This window comes from Panthera pardus, unplaced genomic scaffold (assembly GCF_024362965.1).
Source record: "Panthera pardus isolate Hobbes unplaced genomic scaffold, ASM2436296v1 HiC_scaffold_24, whole genome shotgun sequence".
Lineage (NCBI taxonomy): Eukaryota > Metazoa > Chordata > Mammalia > Carnivora > Felidae > Panthera > Panthera pardus.
Genome location: NW_026526810.1, coordinates 28,370,733 through 28,389,862, shown reverse-complemented (window position 1 = coordinate 28,389,862; position 19,130 = coordinate 28,370,733). Strand labels below are relative to the sequence as shown.

General features: G+C 52.5%; 1 long non-coding RNA gene across 2 annotated transcripts; it reads left to right on the top strand.

Moving 5' to 3' along the window:
* Nucleotides 1-9,985: 9,985 nt before the first annotated feature.
* LOC109262763 (uncharacterized) lies at nt 9,986-18,318 on the top strand. Of its 2 annotated transcripts, none has more exons than XR_008416917.1 (2): nt 9,986-10,281; nt 16,394-18,318. It is a non-coding gene; the product is annotated as an uncharacterized LOC109262763 (long non-coding RNA). The 2 variants fall into 2 exon arrangements; XR_008416916.1 differs by lacking the exon at nt 9,986-10,281 and adding an exon at nt 13,371-13,510.
* Nucleotides 18,319-19,130: the final 812 nt, after the last annotated feature.

Below are 19,130 nucleotides of genomic sequence, written 5' to 3'. Positions count from 1 at the left end.
GCAGTGACAAATGGCCACAAAAGTTTCTAAACATTTATCGTCGGTTACCCTGCGTTCTGGTAACAAACTCACAGATGGGCCCCTACCCTCACATGATACTTTGAACGGCACTGACCCAGGCCTGAGTGCCACATCCTTTGTTGTTTTCATTTTTTTCTTTTCTTAATGTTTATTTATTTTTGACAGATAGGGGGAGACAGAGCATGAGCAGGGGAGGGGCAGAGAGAGGGGGAGACACAGAATCCGAAGCAGGCTCCAGGCTCCGAGCTGTCAGCACAGAGCCCGACGCGGGGCTCGAACTCACGAACCGTTGAGATCATGACCTGAGCCGAAGTCGGACGCTTAACTGACTGAGCCACCCGGGGTGCTCCCGACATTCTTTATTTGCAGAGGGAAATGTAACCACCCAGTAAACCAGGACGATGTGGCCGGGATCAGAGCAGCAGGACAGCAGGGCAGGACAGGTTCTAATCGGAAAGTTCTATTAGAAGTAAGACATGTGTAGCTCACTCTTTCGCTCTCCCTCCCTCCCTCCCTCTCTCCCTCCCTTCCCCCCCCCCCCTTCCTTCCTTTCACTTTTTATTTTGGCAGATGTCATATCTACACAGAAATAAACAGAATAGTATCATAAGCCCTCATGCACATCACTGAGCTTTGGTTATTAAGCTGAATATTTATCACCTCACCTTCCCTGCAAGGACAGGGTTCTCGGCCACCGCATGCCACGGGCCCAGGACGCTGGGGGACCAATGTGCTCACCCAGCCTTCCTCTTCAGAGGTGTTGTGCAGCCCAACCCCCCTCCAGTGGCCAGGGCTACTCTCTGGCATGAGACCCTCCCCAGTCTTCCCTGGGGGACGCCCCCCCCCACCTAAAACGTTAATCTAAAACGTTAGATTACACGTTCAGATACTCAGCTGCGTTCCGTGCAATAGGTGACCGGTCTCATTCTTCATATTTTGAGTCTTTCTCATTCCTTCTCACGTCGTAATCTTCCAGGACCCAGGGAAACAAGGAAGCGAGAGCTTGGAGGGGCGCTGTGCACTTTACCTGGGGCTTAGGGGGGCTCCTGCCATGAGACTGGCACATCCACACGCAGGAATACCAGCAGTGGGAAAACTGGCAAAGCTCTGCACCCGAGCCCGGTGCCAGGCCCAGTGCTGGGCAGTGGGGCTCCAAAGAGAAGAGCACCTGTGTCTCCCTCAGGGGGCTCATCGGCCCACGTTCAAGTGCCCGGGCTTGCGTGACAGTAAACACTGGTCACCTGGTGAGAGAGCTGGTAAACCACCCACGCCTCTGTGAACCAGCTGCTGGAGAGGGAACCTGGAGACGAAGCCAGCAGGGAGGATGGTGATGATAGACAGAGGGGGGAGGGGGCGGAGGTAGGTGGATAGACAGAAATAGACAGAGAAACAACACACACACACACACACACACACACACACACAGAGGGGCTCTGCGAAAACCTGAACTGGGGGTAGATGGCGAAGCAAGGGAAGGGGAAAATGAGGCAGAGAGAAGCCGCACTGGGCTCTGTCCAGGGGGCCTGACAAGCTCTCAAGGCCCCATCACGCACGCCTGCCTTCCAGTTGCTAAGGGCACAGCTCACTAACCAGGCTTCCAGGAAACCACCATCCAGATCAGCAGACCAACCTCCTGTGGATTAGTCCCTGCGCTCGCGCCAGGGAGAACCGCTTGTTGGCCGCGATTCCTCCCAAACCATCAAATTCTGCCATGCTTAGGCCTTTGACCAGGTCTCCCTGGGATAGTCCGGCTTGCGGGTTTTTATCACTGTGCTCCCCAGATGTGGACCCCAGACCAGCAGCCTGCGCCTCCCCCGGGAGCTCGTGAGAAACACAGGTTCTCAGGCCCCTCCCAGGCCCCTGAAGGGGAATCCACATTTTAACTCCCCCTCAAGGTCATTCATGGGCACGTTCAAGGGTGAGAGGCTCTGGTCTATCACACACCTGGGGACCCCTTCCTAGAACATCAGCTTTTCTACCACGTCCCTGCCGGCTCCCCTGCCCCCCAGACCCCGTGCCCAGTCGGTGTCCTGGCTTGTTGCCAGTGGTCCAGCTCTCCGGCCGGCCTCTCGGGGCCCGGAGATAATGGCATCATATTGATGTCTCCCAAATGCATTTTAGTGAAAATGTCTTAAAGATCTAAAAGCCTTTAACATCCCAGGGAATGCGCTTCTAATAATACGATTTCAGGCCCTTGACAAGCCTTGACAAAAAAAAAAAAAAACACACACATATATATATATATATATATATGTATGTATATATACATACATATATATATATATACATATATATATATGTATATACATACATATATATATATGTATATATATATATGTATATACATATATATATATGTATATACATATATATATATATGTATATATATATTTCTAGATAGGGAAAGAGGCCCTCCTAATATTGCTTAAATTCGGTCACGGAATAATAACTGGTACTTGTATAACCTCTTAATTTTATAACATGTGTTTATTCCTTCTCTCCTCCAACGCTCCTGTCACCTGCGAGATACACAAGACAGCTTTCGGGGTCCCTATTATACGATGAGGAAACTGGAGCTCAGAGTGGTTAAGAGACTTATCGGTGGTCACCCAGATGCCGTGGAGCAGAGGCCGGCACGGACCCCCAGGTCACCTTCCCCACTCACAACCCTGGGCTCCATCTGGACACGGTCACAACCTGTCCTTCCAGAAAGAACTGTGTGCATGCTGAGCTTTGCTTATTGATTTATTTATTCAATAGTAGCCCATCTTACACAGGAGTCAAATGTCCGGTCAGCACAACAAATATATCCCTTAGGCTCCCAGCTCTAAACCAGAAGGGGGGGTGGTGCGGGGAGCAGGGGGTGGGGGGAGTGGGGAGACAGGATAAATGACATCCAGCCCTTACTTTTGGGAGCTGGCACGTTACGGCTTCATTTTTAAAAAACCCTTTGCTGGAGCAGAAATGCGTTCTCACATCCCAGCATCACCAAAAAAATACATGGATTTGTTTTTCCTGTAAGAAAGCAGAAATTTCTTTTATCTTCAAAACGAGGTAACACACACACACACACAGACAAAAATCTCGGCTGCCGAACCCCTCCCCCACGCCCCAGCCAACAGGTGTTTCCCATAATGCCTCTGGTTCCAACCGGAAGTGGGGGGCCGGGAGGGATGGGTTAGCACCTTTCAGAGCTCCTGGGGCAAAATCAAACGTCTACAAAACACTACAAAACGCAAAACCTCTTTTGTTGTTTTTTTTTTTTTTCAGCAACACGTTTAAAGAAGCTCTTCTCAAATTGAATTTAAGGTGGTTTCACTTCCCTCTGCTCTTCTATCAAAACCTACCTTTTCTGTGTCCCATTTCCTCAGAGGCTCTCAGGTAATTTAAAGCTAATCTGTTAAGCCACTTTGCATTTAGGAGGATTTAACCAATATTAGTATAATATTTTAACCCGCCTCCCCTCCCCCCCTCCCCCCAAATATGCTTTTCTAAACTCATCACTGCCCTAATCCAGCATTTCAGAAAATGTGTGTCCGCAGAGCCCTAGCGAGGGCTTGGTGAAAATACTTCCCTGGTCAATGGGGTTGGGAAATCTTGGATGCAACAACCCCGCTTTTGGTCATTAACATGGTAAAGACTCTGAGAAGTCCTGCAGGGTGGAAAACCCCACACTGAATTCAGCACTGCTCAAACTTGTTCCCCGCGCAGAGCCCTTCCACACCCGGTCCCAGTAATCTAGTGCTCCTGTCAATGCTCTTGGGAAATTCTGGCAAAACCCAGTGGTTGACTCCCCCCATGGGGATTTTAGGTTCTGCAAGTGAGCCAAGCAGGACTTCCTCTGTCTCTCAAGTCGCCCTGCACCCATGGCATTCCCCTTGGCCTCTCCTCTGGGTCTGTGGCAAAAGCAGCAGGAAAGCTCCCAAGCTCATGCCTGTCTTTGACTGGCTGTGTGACTGTGGTCCAGTCCCTCAGCCTCTCTGACACTCACCTGTGAAATGGTGGGACAGTCCCTGCCCTCTGTCTCATGGGGGTGGGGAGGCCCAGCCACAAGCTGCACTTCTAGGGCACCCCAACACGGGTTGCCCTGGATTCCACGGCGACGCCAGAGCAGCTGGCTTCTTACCCACTGGACAGTGAAGGGTAGAAACGGCTTTTGCCCGGAGCGGTGACTCCAGCTCCCCAAATCGGGCTGACATTTGTGTCGTCTCTCCTCTCCCACACAGGCCAGTGTTGGAGCTGTAGCATTGCCCGGAATCTTACGTTTCGGCCACGGCACCAGTGATCATGCCTCCTACTTGGTCTAGGAGGGGGGCCAGCCAGGTTGTGGGAGAGGGAGGCGGCGTGCCCCGCCCCCTCCGCCGTGTGGCTGACCACCGGCTTCCTCCCAGTCATCCTGCCTGTCTTTTGCCCTGTCCTCCCCCCGCCCCCGAGCCGCACCTGTTGGCAATCTGCACTGACATGTGTCGAGCACAAAAGCCTGGCAGTTAGAAATCCCGGAGGATTTATTTTCGTCACATACATGCATACCTTGCGTGCAGTCGGACGGGGGTGGTATTTATGTCTCAGCTCTCTGTTGCAAAGGGTAAAAAAAAAAAAAAAAAAAAAAAAAATACAGCGGAGCTATAAATGTGTACATTTTGAACAGTTGCCCTCATGTACTGTGTATATAACTCAGCTGCAAGAAATTTAAACATAAACGAGAGGTGTTTTTTTTTTTCTTTTCTCCCTGAGATTGGATGGAGGAAAATTTGGCCATTGGCATCTCAATTATTTTTCTGCACCAAGTGCCAAAATCAGGCATTAGAATGCAACACCTCCACCCCCAGAAAAAAGAAAAAAAAAAAAGAAAGAAAAAGAAAAGAAAAAAAAGCCACATGCACATGCCATACAGCCCAATTTTCTCTGGGGAAAAGGTTGCCGTTGTTGATATGACAGGTTTTGGTAGCACAAATGTTGGCTTCTCAACCTATTTTGCTCTTTTATATACTCTCAAAATGGGAAACATTTGAGAGAACACACACCAAAAGTTCAGAGCACTTCCCCCCTGGCCGCCCCCTGGCTGTGAGATTTCCTTGCAGGAAAATCTGCTCCAGACTCCAGGGCAAACTGTCCCGGAGTTGAGGCTGCACAGTGGGGTTTTATTGATGGGCACAGGAGGAGAAGGGTCTCACGTCCCCTGCAGGGTCGAAGAGTGGCCAACTGGGAATACTAGGAAGCGATGAAGATATGGACCAGGCAGGGAAAGGGGAGGTGACAGGGGGCGGCCACTGGAGAAATCCCCAAGGCCGAGGCAAAGCGGATGGGGATCGGGAGCTAACTTGTGCGAGCTGGAAACGGACATAGGAAGGATGAGACCTGCAGGCTTTGCACACAGAGGGACCTGAGTTTGAATCCTGAGCTAGGCAAGGTCTTCCTAGATGGGGGGCTGCCTCCTCCTGGGAAGCACAGGCTTTCTCCTTTTGCCCAGAAAGCAGCTTCCCAGCCCCGAGTCCACATGATCCCTAATGGTGGCCCCATGGCTCGTCCTTGGTGCCCTCGGCTGCCATTTTGGATTTTACCCTCCCTCGCTAATGGCTCAAAGGCCCTGGCGCTCCTCGCCCCCAGTCCCTCCATTGGCACTTGACCTTTGGAAAGGCTGTCTTCTTCCCTACCTTCCTGACTGCACAGCTGTAATGAACCCTGCGAGGGCCGGGCCAGGAACAAGGCGCAGTGGGGAGACAGGGCAGGATCTGCCACGTCCCCAACCCCAAAGAGGTACTCCGGGGAAGGCAGGTGTGCAGACCGCCCACTAAGACGCAGCCCAGTGGCCTGTGTGCCCTGTGTCTGAGAGTTAACACGGGCTTGCGTCCGTAATGACGGAGGTTGCCGGCTCTCGTGCCCCCTCCGCGAAGCAGCATCGTCCCTTGGGGGAAGTCAGCCCTGCCGAGTATTTCCAATAGTTCCACAGCTGTTTTCACAGGCAGCTACGGCCCAGCCTGGCTGGGCCCGGTGACAGGTCCCGGCATCACCCCAGCTAGCAGGTGGAGAGCTTTTCTTCCGACGGGAGAGTTCTCCACCACCCCCCCCCCAACTCACACCCCTACAGCGTCGCCCCCGCCAAGCATCAGGCGGACCTGCTGTGTGGCCTTACTGGGTGCCCAGTGGTCACACGGTTCTCAAGAATTGCGTCTTAAGTGGGCATCAGAGCATCACTGTCAGATCTCAAGAGGGGGGCTAAACATGTTGAGAATAGTGACTTTCTTAGAGTCTTGTCAATTTTTCCAATACACATTTCTTAAAGTTCAGAAACTAGCCAAAAAGGTAGGGGGAGAAATGTAAAATGTAAAACCCACACTTACAATCCCGTTGCCCAGTCCCCTACTGTTAAGTGTTTTTCTGTATTTCCCCTAACGGGCTTTTCTGGAAGGGCCTTCTGCAGGGGCAGCAGGAGTTATACTCTGAGCCACGCAGATGCCCAAGAGGGAGATGAGAAGGAAAAGTCTCAACAACAATCCAACAGGGTTTGGGATGGGCAGAAAGAAAGGGCTGAGTCCTGCCCCGCCCACTCCGGTCCTCAAAGACTAAATTGAGGGCGGCGGGGGAGGCTTCTGGAAGAAGAGAGGACCAGAGTGGGAGACAGGATGCTATGTAGTGTCAGACCAAGAGACGGATTCAGGTTATGCAAGTGCAGGGGTGGGTGGGGTCCCGGGGAGGGGGGAATCGGGGAAGGGGTGGGGGGCCAGATGTCAGACAGGACCTTCACGTCCCTGCCCTGTATGAGCTTGGACAGCTGGCCGGGAGCATGGGAAGCTGCTAATTGACAGTCTGAAACCCGATGGCAGGTGAGCCCTTGCTAAGTATTTGCTCACCCCTTTCCCTTCTCATTCCCACTCACACGACACCGTCCTCGGTCTCCAGCTCCCTCTCTCTGAGCAGACCCAGTCGTTCAGACAGGCGTCCTGAGGTATTCCACGCTACCTCTGTGATGGCCCGGAGTGGCATTATCCCATGGGGAATTGTCAGGCCAGGTCCCTGACCGTTTTGTGACCCAAAAGAAGAAACTCATCGAAGCTAGGCCAGTGTGGTTTGGTCTAAGGAATCTCAAGGATCCCCACCCCTGCCTGAGGCCATCACGTTTTGGGGTGCTACCCTTCCAGCCCTTTAAGAGACAGTGTCCTGGGGGGGCGCCTGGGGAGCTCAGTCGGTTGGGCGTCCGACTTCAGCTCAGGTCATGATCTCACAGCTCGTGAGTTCAAGCCCCACTTTGGGCTCTGTGCTGACAGCTCGGAGCCTGGAGCCTGCTTCGGATTCTGTTTCCCTCTCTCTCTCTACCCCTCCTCTGCTCATGCTCTGTCTCTGTCTCAAAAATAAATAAACATTACAAAAAAATTAGAAAGAAATAAAAAAGAGAACGTGTCCCGGTCTGAGCGCTGAGAGAGGAGCGAGGACACCTGGGTCCTGGTCCAGGATGTGTTTCGGACCCTCTGGGTTACGACTTGGAAAAGTCATTTCATACTCTTGAGTATTTTTCATTGGGCGAAAAAAGAAGACGGTTGTCAGAAAAGCAAAATCCAAGATGTGGTCCGGTCAAAGGCAAGATGATTCTGTAAGATACCAAGGGGCCGAGGCCCCTTTGGGAAAACCAGTGTTTCTCCCCTCTCCCACCCCCACACTTCCTCTCTGGATTTGGTGAGCCACTGAGGAACCCAGGAGGCTGGAGGAAGGAAGAAGGGTGCTCCTGAACTCAGGAATGGAAAAAGGAGTTGGGGAAAGTGGGGGTGGGGATGCCTCAGCCCCAGGGAAGGAACTGACCCAGGCCCAGGGCTTTGGGTGGGACAGACTGCTTCAATGTCCTATTTGAGCCTCAAAGCGACCCTGAAAAGTATTGTTATCACCATGTGAAGCCCTTTCAAGGCTGAGAGACGGGAAGGGACTTACCCGAGGCCACACAGTGGGAGGAGCCAGGTTTTCCAGTCGGTTTTACCTGACTCCAAATTCCAGGTCCTTCTAGAAGGACTACGGAAGCCCTCTGGAAGCCCTGCGCAGAGGTTAGGGCTCCTGGGTTTGTGCACAGCCCCCACGCTCTCCTGCCCCCTCTTACGTCAGCAGCATGGTGACCGCAAAAGTCCCCGCCAGGAGCTAATGTTGATCTGAAATTGCCATCCGTGGAAAGCCTTTGAGGAAAGCTCCGGGCAGAGACATTTTCCCTTATGCAGGGGCAAGGGCAGGACTTAAGGGCTGCCTTCTGTGGGGCAAAAAACCAGATTGCTGGTTGATGACAGCCAGAGGCAGGGGCCCCAGGAAATAGGTGGGGTGGTCTGGGCCCCCATCCACAGGGGAAGACTGAGGCTCAGAACTCCTTGCCCGGACTTGGTGCTGGGACTCCAGAGGCCGCCCCTTATCGCCCATTCCTTCCCACCTCCCCCTGGAGCCCCCACAACATTCTTCAACACCCCTTTAAAAATTAAGGGTGCGGCAGAGGTGGGGGCAGCTCCTGAAACAGATAAGAGGTAATTGCCTGCCTTTGACTCCTCTTGATGTGAAAATGGGATTGGAATGACTCACTCTGGTTGAAAGGTTAGTTGAAGGTTATTACAGGAAAATTGTTATTCATACATTTTTTCTGTGAGGGGCCGGATAGCCTGAAAGATTAAATTCACAGAGTGCATAATGACCCATCAGGGCGGACAATGGTAGGGGCGTCCCCAGGGAGGGGAGATAACGGAACAGAGACTTCTCTGAATAATTCATGCTCCAGCAGAGGCGGCACTAACAGAGATTACGGGAGGCCTTTCATTAGAAAGGAGAGGCGCTCTGAAAGCAGTGGGTGTGTTTCTCAGCGGCCAGGGCAGCGCCAGCCCCTTTTGCTGTGACTTCAGTCGGTGTGTGTCCCCACACCTTGGGGGCCGCGAGAAGGGGGGCAGGTAGGATAATGAGCGTCGTCTCCGTCATTGTGCGGTCTGGGCTTCCTGGCTTCATCCTGAGTCTTGTGCCTCCCAAGCAGCAGAGGCCAGATTCATCCGTGGGGTTCTGCATTTTTTAGATGACGATACGGTGATGGGAAATAGCCATTTCCTGAGAGCGCGGGGACAGATGTCTTGCTCCTGTGCCATCCGAACCTCTGAGCACAACCTCGCGTGGGCACGGAGCTGGAAGTGGAACTGGAGGCCGTTTGGGAATGAGCGGGCAGGACGAGAACGTTGTCCCTCCGGGAACACCCCAAATCACGGCTGTGACCCTAAGTGCGGGGGTAACCTTGGGCAAGTCGAGACCGTCGCTTTTTAGAGCAGGTGAATCCCATTCTGTCTCCCAGGCCAAGGCCGATGTGCAGGGACCTCTGTTGGGCAGCCGGCAGGAGGCCTGATGCAGGGAGAGAAGGGAGGGGCCCGGGAGCCGTCGCGCAGCCTCCATGGAGCCTGCTTTGCACATCCAGCGGCCCTCTTGGGCCTCCTCTGCTCTGCCGTCTGGAGCCCGGGGCCCGCTCCAGGTAGCTGTCCCCTCGGAGGAGGCCTGGGGCACAGCATTCTGAAGCCTGTCTCGCCGGGACCTCTTCTCTCCCAAACCCCAGTGGCAGGGCAGAAAGGATCAGGCCACCGTCTCCTGGGATCCGACCAGACACAGTGTCTGTGACTGCTTACCCGAGGCCACACCCCCTTTGCTTCCGGGGGTCCAGTGTCCTCACTGTCCCCACACAGGGGAACCCACAGCCACACCGACTTTACCAGAAGCCTCACGGCCTTGCTTCCCCACACTGAGGCCCAAGGGTGGCACCTGTGCCCGAGTCAGTGAGGTACATCAGGAAGGGCCTCCGGGCCAAGTACCCATCTCACTGTGGCCCGAGAGGAAAAGGAGAGAGAAATCCACGCCACTCAGTGTAGTGGAAACGCCAGAACACCAAAGACAAAGGGGGGATCTCCTTGGGAGGGTGGCTCCAGGTTCTAGAACCCGGATTCTAGATCCTGGGTTCTAGAATCAGCTCTAACCCTCATAAACTATGGCGTTGAGCTGTCATTTCGCCCCCGTCTGTAAAAAAATGCCAGATGGCAGCTGCCATGGGTAACCTCGCGGCGGTGAACGTAAGAGCCAACGACACCGAGCCCTGCACCTGCTGCTTTGTTTATCACCAGCTGCATGTCAAGCCCTGCGTTAAACACTTCCCACGGCTGATCTCTAATCCCCACAGCAGCCCCAAGAGGGAGACAGCATAATTCCCCATTTTACGCAGGAGGAAACAGAGACCCAGAGCGGTTAAGCGACTTGGCCGAGATCACACAGCTGGTAGATGGGAGCGCCGGATTCGAGACCGCGTTGTATCTCGTTCTAAAAAAGGTAGATCTCCTTCTTCTCTAAGGGTAACCCCTCAACCATTTCTGCTCGGTGGCTGTCGGTACAGAAAGGCGTTCTCAGGGCAGAGGGGCAGGAAGGAAGCTGCTGATGCAAACACGGGGCATTCGTGCATCCATCCACCCGTCTGCCCCCTCTCTGGAGAGGCCTACTCCCTGCCCGCCCTCGGCCGGGCGCCGGTCACCGAGGACTCCATCCCATGTAGGCCCATGGTCACGACCTTCCGTGCAGGCGGCGGACACAGGTGCTGGCGCTCTCCCTCCCTGACCCGTAAACTCCAGAGTGGCGGAAGAGAGACCAGAGAGGGTAAAGAGAACGCACCCAAAGACCGCGCTGGGGACTCAGACGAAAGGAATTCTGACTGCCTTCGTTCTTTGAGTCTCAGGCGGAAGCCTGGAAGCCCAAGTGTGCTCGTGGGTCGGCACAGCTTTCCGGCTGGCAGGGATCTAGGCGGCCGGAAGGGACCCTCACCTCCTGGACGAGGCCGCGGAGACCCTGGTAGGGGACTCGCGCAAGGTCACATGGTTAATAAACCACCACGGCTCAATCCCAGCTCTCCTGACGGCCAGTCCTCGCGAGTGGGCTTCTGCTGTGTCGGCCGTCGCCAGCCTCGTCCGCAGGTACGAGCTATCGGCCGACTTTTCCTTAAGGGCTTGACGAGGTTTCTCCTGCCTTCTAAATGCGGTCCGTTGTTGCCTTCGGTTTATGGAAGCTTATCTTAAGTGCATACGGTCTCCGGCAGGTAACTGGACCGCGGGCCGTCATCTGCAGTTGGTGTTCGAGATAAAACAGCTGTTGTTTTAAATCCTAATTAAATCCTAACTCAAGCAATTAATTTAGCCCCCGAATGCTCATGATTTGAGTTCTAGGGATTCAGACTACTTGTTTCTCCCACACTCCCCTCCCTTCTTTCCACCCCTACATAATGAGCAGCTCCTTTACGTCGGCCACTGAGCGGGCACGTCTAGAGAGCCAAAGGCAATCACAGTTCTGCGGCCATATCTACCCTGGTAGAGAAAATAAGCAGGCCAGGGGGCTTCTCCCCCCCGCTACGACGGGAGCAGACTTGGGAGATGTCCTTGGCCACGGCCAGCTGCGTGTCCTTGGCCACACTGCAGCTCTTCTGAGCCCCCCCTCCAATTCGGCACCTTAGCAGGTGCAAGGGGACTTGGAGGGTCATACGATGCCTCACCTGACTTTACGCACGATTCCCTGCAAAATCCTCCCAGGTAGTTGCAGAGAGGTAACATTTCGAAAAATTCATAAAGCGGAAACGAAAACCTTGGCAGGTCGATTCTTGCCAACCCACCCCTACCTTCCTGTCACATGCAGCCGAGCCCAGGGAGAAGATCGCCCATGCTTTTAAGGGAAAATTCTACTCAGATGTCCTGTTTCTCAAAATGAAGGAATCAAAAATAAAGCCCGTCCACATGCCATATGGGATCCTGGAGTGTGTCCTAGAACAAATAGAGGTCATTAGTGGATATGCACACACACGCGGACACACACACGCACACACACACACACACAATCACAACCAAGTGCGAAGGTCTGCCCACCGTCTGATTCTTTTGCAGTTCCCCAGCGTGTCCCCTTTTCTTGACGTCCACAGCTTTGCCTCAGTCCTTTGCTATATCTCATCTCAACTATCACTTTTGCTTTCTAAATAGCTCCCTTCCTCCAGCCCATTCCCTTCCAAGCCCCCCTCCACCCTGCCGAAAAGCGCAAAGTACTGCCCATGTATTGCCAATGCCTGTTGGGTACATCCCAAGTTCCTCCATCGGGAATCCAAAACTTTCTGTAATTTACAGAAATAAACAGCCTATTTATATTCCGTCGTGGAGATTGTCTCCACTCTTCCTCCGAGGTGTGATCTTATTGGGTCTGAGCGTTACAGGAAGACACCCGGATACAGAGACTTAGAAAACTTTACTGCGCTCGCAGTGGGCACCATATCCAGCCCAGCTTCAAGAGGTAACTTTGGGGAAAGTTTCATACAGCTTACGACCCAGGCTTCTAATGAGTGCCTGTAAAACTGGTGAAATCAGAATAAGATCCATGGGTTGTGTCAAGGTCAGGTTCCTGCTTGGTGATGCCATACGGTAGGGATGCAGGATGTTACCTCTGGGGAAACTGGGTGAAGGGTTTAAAGATCTCCCCATGTCCCTTCTTTTTTAAAGTTTTTATTTAAATTCCAGTCACTTAACGTACAGTGTAATATTAGTTTCGGGGGTACAGCAAAGTGACTCAGTACTTCCATACATCGCCCGGTGCTCATCCCAACAAGTGCTCTCCTCGATCCCCATCACCTATTTCTCCCCTCCCCCCACCCCGCCCGTATCATTTCTGACAATGACACGCATACGCACCATTGTCTTAAAAGAAAACGTTCTGGAAAAAAACCACAACAAGCAAACGAAGCAAAATCTTCCCCGCTGACACCTTTCCCCCCACATTTCCCTATTCCTCCTTCCTTTCCTTTTTGTCCCATCATTATAGCCCACCAGATCCCCTCACAGAAGGGGAGGCTATTTTCAGGAGAGATCAGAGGAAAAGAGCCTATGAAGGTAACGTTAACCCGAACCTTGGAGGTTCATTATCAGAAGATCCATTTGCTAATTCCACGGGCGTCTGAGCTCTTCGCGTCCGGTGGCGGGTGGCCAAAGGCCCATGCGCCCTGGAAGCGCCACCAGATGGGTTCTTGGGAGTCCCAACATCTTGGCACCAAAGCTATTTCTTGGCCCTGCATGTGCCTCTTCAGTGTCCAACGTAAAACACGAAATGAATGCTCATGGTGGTTGGATATTGTTCTGGGCACACGGCCCTTCCTTTGGAGGAACCATCCCTCCCACACACCGCGTGGTCCAGGAGGCGCCCCAGTATGGCGCCCTGGCCCCTCCCACATCACGAGGGTAAACTCTGACCTGGGGCGAGCCCTGGTTATCGTGATTGGTTCAGAGGTGTGCATGTGATCCAACCTAGGCCAATCAGAATCTTGCAAGGACTTGCCTGCTGCAGTTGCTTTCTGCCCGGAGCCTGTGTGTCAGGGAGATGTGAAGTTGGGGTTCCTGGAGCTCATCCTTTCTGACCGCACAGAAGAAGGCCCTCGGTAGGAGTGACTGGAGCCCACACATGAGGGTTATCATCTGGGAGAAGAAGGAAGGTAAAAAGAGAGCCTTTATTAAGGCTCTTGATTTCTTCTGGATACGGCCATGACCCTCTAAAGCCTTCCCCGTAACAATGTGCCATTGTATCGATCACAAGTTGTTGTTTTAATTTTTTTAATGTTTTTATTTATTTTTGAAGGACAGAGAGAGAGAGAGACAGAGCATGGGTGGGGGAGGAGCAGAGAGAAAGGAAGACAGAATTCAAAGCAGGCTCCAGGCTCTGAGCCGTCAGCACAGAGTCCGATGTAGGGCTCGAACCCACAAGCTGTGAGATCATGATCTGAGCCGAAGCTGGACGCTCAACCGACTGAGCCACCCAGGCGCCCCACAAGTTGGTTTTGGTCACATGTGACTCAGACAGTTTTGACTTCTACAATACCCTAATTAAATAATTCCTTCGCAGCCGGTGAAGGAAAGGCGAAAGAGTCCTAAACTTTTTAGGCCAAGGGTTATGTAGATGTCCAGAAATGGAAATGCAGGATGCTAGGGAACCGTAAATGCCTCTCCTGGAGAACGAAGAAGAGGGAGACACTTTCTAGGGCAGGTGGCAAACAACCACTAAATCCTGACTTCTGCTCGTTGAGCTTTTTCTAAATAATTCAGCAGGAATAGGACTAAATGTTCCCCAGTATTTTTCTTTAGTTAGAAAATAATGTATTTGTTTTGTAATGCAACTTTTTGGATACCTTTCTTAACTCACGTTGAACCCCTGACTGCCCCAACACGTCTACAGCCATTTGGTCCAAAGTGACTTAACCCTCTACTTTATGTTACTGTATTCTTATTTGTCCACTTCCGGTCACGTCTCTGCAGCAAATTAGGTGGTGTCACGGCATCTCACTCATGAATTTCCAGACCTTCCATCATCTGACAGGAGCTTTGGAGATGCGGTTGCTTAGACGGGCCCCTAACTTCAGCTCGACCCATCAAAACCGTTGTCCGGGACTTGGGGATCTTATCCATGAGGCGCGTGGGTGAGACCCTCTTCACGTGGACGCACCTTCACCACGTGACCTGGTTCCTGGGACTCGGGGTTGTGCGTCACCATGCGGACCAGAGGGGTAGAGGGTGGAGCTAACGGCAAGAGGAAAATGAAGGCGGGAGATGGAAGGACAGCAGTTCTTGTTCTGATCGGCTTCCGAGGTCAGGGAGCCTGCTTTCCTTTGGCTTCTGTTAGAGATCGTGTGCCCCACAAATAAACCTCCCCCTTTCCCCTGTTAAGTCAAATCCAGGTGGTTGCTGCCCCCTTGCAATGGAAGGATCCTCTCTAAGCCATGCAGGTTCTTGCCCGGCGGTAAAATGCTTCCTCCACCCCTCTCTTCCTTGTCCTTCCCCCTTCTCAATCACATGTGCGATCACTGACGCATGTATATTATGCAGAATATCAAATATAGGTCAATGGATGTCACCATGGTAAAACAAGCAAACGAAAAGCTCACACTCCTCAATGCTTGTTAGTAAAAGGATCCAACAATGCGCTCCTCCCCCCTGCTGGTGGGGGGGGTCACCGGGGTCAGCCCAGGCTTTGGCGTGTGAACTTCTTGTTCCCACCAAATCCGTCAGCTGAAGTGAGAAGGTTTTATTGAGGCCGACATGTGTCAGCCTCGGTTTGAAACAAAGACACGCTGCCAGCCTGTACCATCACAAAAGCGGGGCTGTGTGAGACATCTTTGCTAAGGCAGTGGTTTTTTTTTCTCTATTGCCAGGCACCATTTTGGAAAGTTGCTATGGGAGGTTGGTCTGCACTTTAACGACGTCTGAGACACATTCAAGGCTAATGCTTTTGAAAAACAAAGCGCCTGAAAGGTTTCAGGACGGGGAGGTGGTGAAATCAAATGACCCATTGAGGCTAAATTACCAGCCTCACAGAGCGTTTTTTAGAAATACCATTCTGCCTCGGCCTGGGGCCACCACTCATTCGCTTGCTCTTCCAATTAATTATTGTGTTTTAACACTATCTCCAAAGATAATTGCCTGTCAGTGAATCAGTATGTAACACCTCGGGGTGAACGATGTTCTTGCACTCCGTCTGTCAGTGCTAATAAACACGGGGCGGGGGAGAACCCACCTGCTTTCCTGAGCATCCCGTCCTTCTCCTGAGTCACCTCCCTCGCTCACTCGCCCCCCCCCTTCCCCCCCAGCCCAGCACTGGGGGTGGGTGAACTGGGAGAGAAACACACAAGCTCCATGGCGGAAGAGTGCCTGATCACAGCCCTGATTCTGAGGATGGCTTCTTTCCAATAGATCCGCACTCGTTAATTTAATTCCGAGAGCCACAGAATAGATGGCAAAGGAGAGAGGTGTGTGTGTGTGTGTGTGTGTGTGTAACCACCCATCCCATCACCTACCAAAAGAAAAGGTATAGATCAATAGGCTTTGTAATTACAGAGTTGGTTAAAAAAAAAAAAAAAAAAAAAAAAAAAAAGAGGAAGAAGAAGAAGAAGAAACTTTCAAAATAAATCCAGGTCGGAGGGGTCTTTTATATTCTTTAAAGCAAAACAGAGGAGTGACGGAACGTTAGCATCGAAACTCTTTCGCTTCAAAGCCCGCTGCATTAAATATTTCAATAGGGGAAAGACAAAATTCCCCATTTCAAATTAAATTGAACCCACTCGGTGAATGTATGAGCATCATACGGAGTAAGTGTCAATTAAAGTGATAAGTAGTGGGTCTGGCGCCGAGTTCTGGATCGTTCTGAGGCCTGCTTCCCCGGCGTGGCCGTTCAGTGCTTTGGGGTAAATTGAAACTGATCCGCCAAGTGTGACCGGTGATTCTTCTGAGAAACAGATTCTCGTCCAACACCTCTGAGTTAATTGGCATTTTATTCTCATTTAAATCTCTGTCACAACCTTTTATTTTATTTTATTTTTGTATTTCAGAGGAAACTACCATTCCAGGGCCTTCCCCGCAGCGTTCAGGAAGCTCAGCACAAATTAGGGGGTGCCCTACCATTTCACCCACGGATCACAGAGCCCTCCAGCTTCTGTCGGGACTTGGGGGGTTCAGGTTTCCTGCCAATTGCACTTTCGGTCACAGAACGGAGAGGAAATGGAATCATTAACGGCGTTGGAATTTTTCTCCGAAGCCCATTTGCTTCCTATCTCCTGGAACAGCTACCCTAGCACACAGGAGCTTCCCTGCCAGGAGAGGAGGAAGCACTGAGATGGGAGAGGAAGAGTCTAGAATAAATGATAACAGGAATGCTGCCTAGGGTGTGCCCCCTGCCCCAGCTCCTCCCAGAATGAGCCCCTGGGATGCCCATCACGGAACCCCCTGTTGCTGGCAAAGGAAAGCAAGTGGGCTGTTGGTCTCATCTTCTTGGGAAGCCCCCCGCTCAGGTAAGTGCCTGGGCTCCGGGCCCTGATTTCCCTGGCTTTGTCTCCAGAGGGCATCAGTCCGTGCTTGGCTTCCCAGGGGGGGTCCAGCCTCTTGCAGGGTCTTGGATGAGCAGTATGATTATGGCCAGCGGGTTCCACACGCACCCCACCCACGCTGGTCCTCACCGAGTACCTCCTACTTCCTATGGACTTTCAGATCCTCAGATAACCAAAGAGTGTCTCTCTAGGAACCGTTGGGTCATGGCTGCTGTTTCTACCATCCTTGGCCACTCCCGTTCCCACAAACACAAGCCCACACAGACGTTTTCACTCCCGCGTAACCCCGTCTCTCATCCCCCCAAATGTCCTGGTCCCTTTGGGGCGCCCAATTTCCCCAGCTTCATCAGTTCGTTGGTATGCGAAAGACCTCAGTACTCCATGGTGTTCGCTCAGATTGTTCTGGTTTACCACGTTGATGTAAGGACCTCCCCTCCAAGATGTCTGCCCCCAGGAAGCGTATTTCCGGGAATCCACAAGAAAGGCCTCGTGCAGATTCTCCAGAAGTCTATCCTCTTGCCACTTGAAAACAATCGCCCGTGACCACGGGGGCCTCAGCTCTCGCCCACCATCTCCACTGGGAATTACACCCACACTCTGGCATCGACTTTCCCTCACCCTTGCACGCTGCTCATGGACACCCATCATGATGACTCCGCGTTCTTGTGGGACCCAGGCAGGGGAGAAATGTATGCTTCCTCCACTCTGCGGGCCACTGTATCAACTGGGCTCCCAAACAGCCCCTGTGAAAACAGCTGCACCACACGACATCGGCCAGGGGCTGGGCCAGGGAGAGGGATCATGCTGTCTTCCTCCACGGCCGCTCAGCTCAGCTCCCGGCGTCTATGCGAAGACCCCTTCCCAACGCGCTCTCCCCCGTACAACGCCCTCTCCCTGGGACGTTGCCAGCCCACCAAATCAGCAGACGGGGTGAGAGGCTGACCCCCCTCGGCCCAGCCCAAATCCTTGCTCAAAGTCCACACCACGTTTTGCAGTTCTCTTGGCCAGTGGATGACAGAGACTGGCATCGCCCTCGTATGATCTCATAGCCCCTCCAGAGTGCAGCATTCACGGGCTCTCAGCGGCCATTGCCTTAGTGAGAGCCATAATTTCATTGGTTTGCATTCACTCATGAAGTTCTAATTTGTCTTTTTCTTTTCATGTCTTTGAGCTATTTGAGGGCAGAGCCCATGTCTTCAACAGTTTTGTACTCTGCCACGGGATGTGGCCATTCCCCGGCACGGAGGAGATACTCCGTGGCCACCAAGGACTGAACCAGGGTCAACATGGGACACTTGGGGCGAGTTGAAACTTGACCTGGAGGTCCCCCGAGGCCCTTCCCAAGGCTTACTTTTCTACCTTCCGATTCTGGAGGTCTGGGAGAGGCGCCTAGAAAGGAATAAAGGTCTAATAATCACCATCATTTGGAACCCCTGGCCTGGAGCTGCTTGTTCACCAGGTGTGGGATGTGTAAGCTGAGGGGGGGGCGGGCATATGGACTGTCTTTCCAGCTGTGTCCCCCTAGAAATCCTTGTCACCTCCTCCTCCACATTTCCTGTGTCTCAGCTTCCCATATATAGGGCACATTACGTACCACATCTGATGAACAGTTTTCCAGTTTTCCAGGAGGCTGTGAGGACTCCTTGGTTAGCTCCGTGCATCCCTACCTTCCTGACCTTGAGAGATCCCAACTTTGCCTTACGGGACACTGGGCCTGTGGGGGAGAGAGCAGTGGTACCCGGCCAAGGCAGGTGCCCCGAGACTTGGCAAAGGAATGGGACCGGGTGGGGGTGGGGAGGACTTATTTATAAGCATGATGAGGCATCACCTCAGAACCCCCACGAGTATCACAGGGCAGTGGGACATGTTCAGGGGCTGAGGGCCCTGCATCGGCAGATGGGGGCGACAAAGCAGGTCTGAGGTATAACTATCTGTGTGATCTTACTTGTCCCCCGGAAAGGTTTGGTTTATGGACTTAGCAGAAGCACTTGTGGGAAGAAAGGCTCCTGGCAATCGAGTCTCACGGTTTTAAATACCAACTATATACTGATGACTCCCACATTTATATTTGCAGCTCAGACCTCTTTTCTGGACTTCGGTCTTATATATCCAAACACCCACTCAAGATCTTGATTTAGATATCTAACAGGCATCTCAAAGCCAACAGACCCCAAATTCCTAATCTCCCCCTCCCCAAAACTGTCTCCACCCACAGCTTTCGCCGGCTGAGCTGATGGTCCCT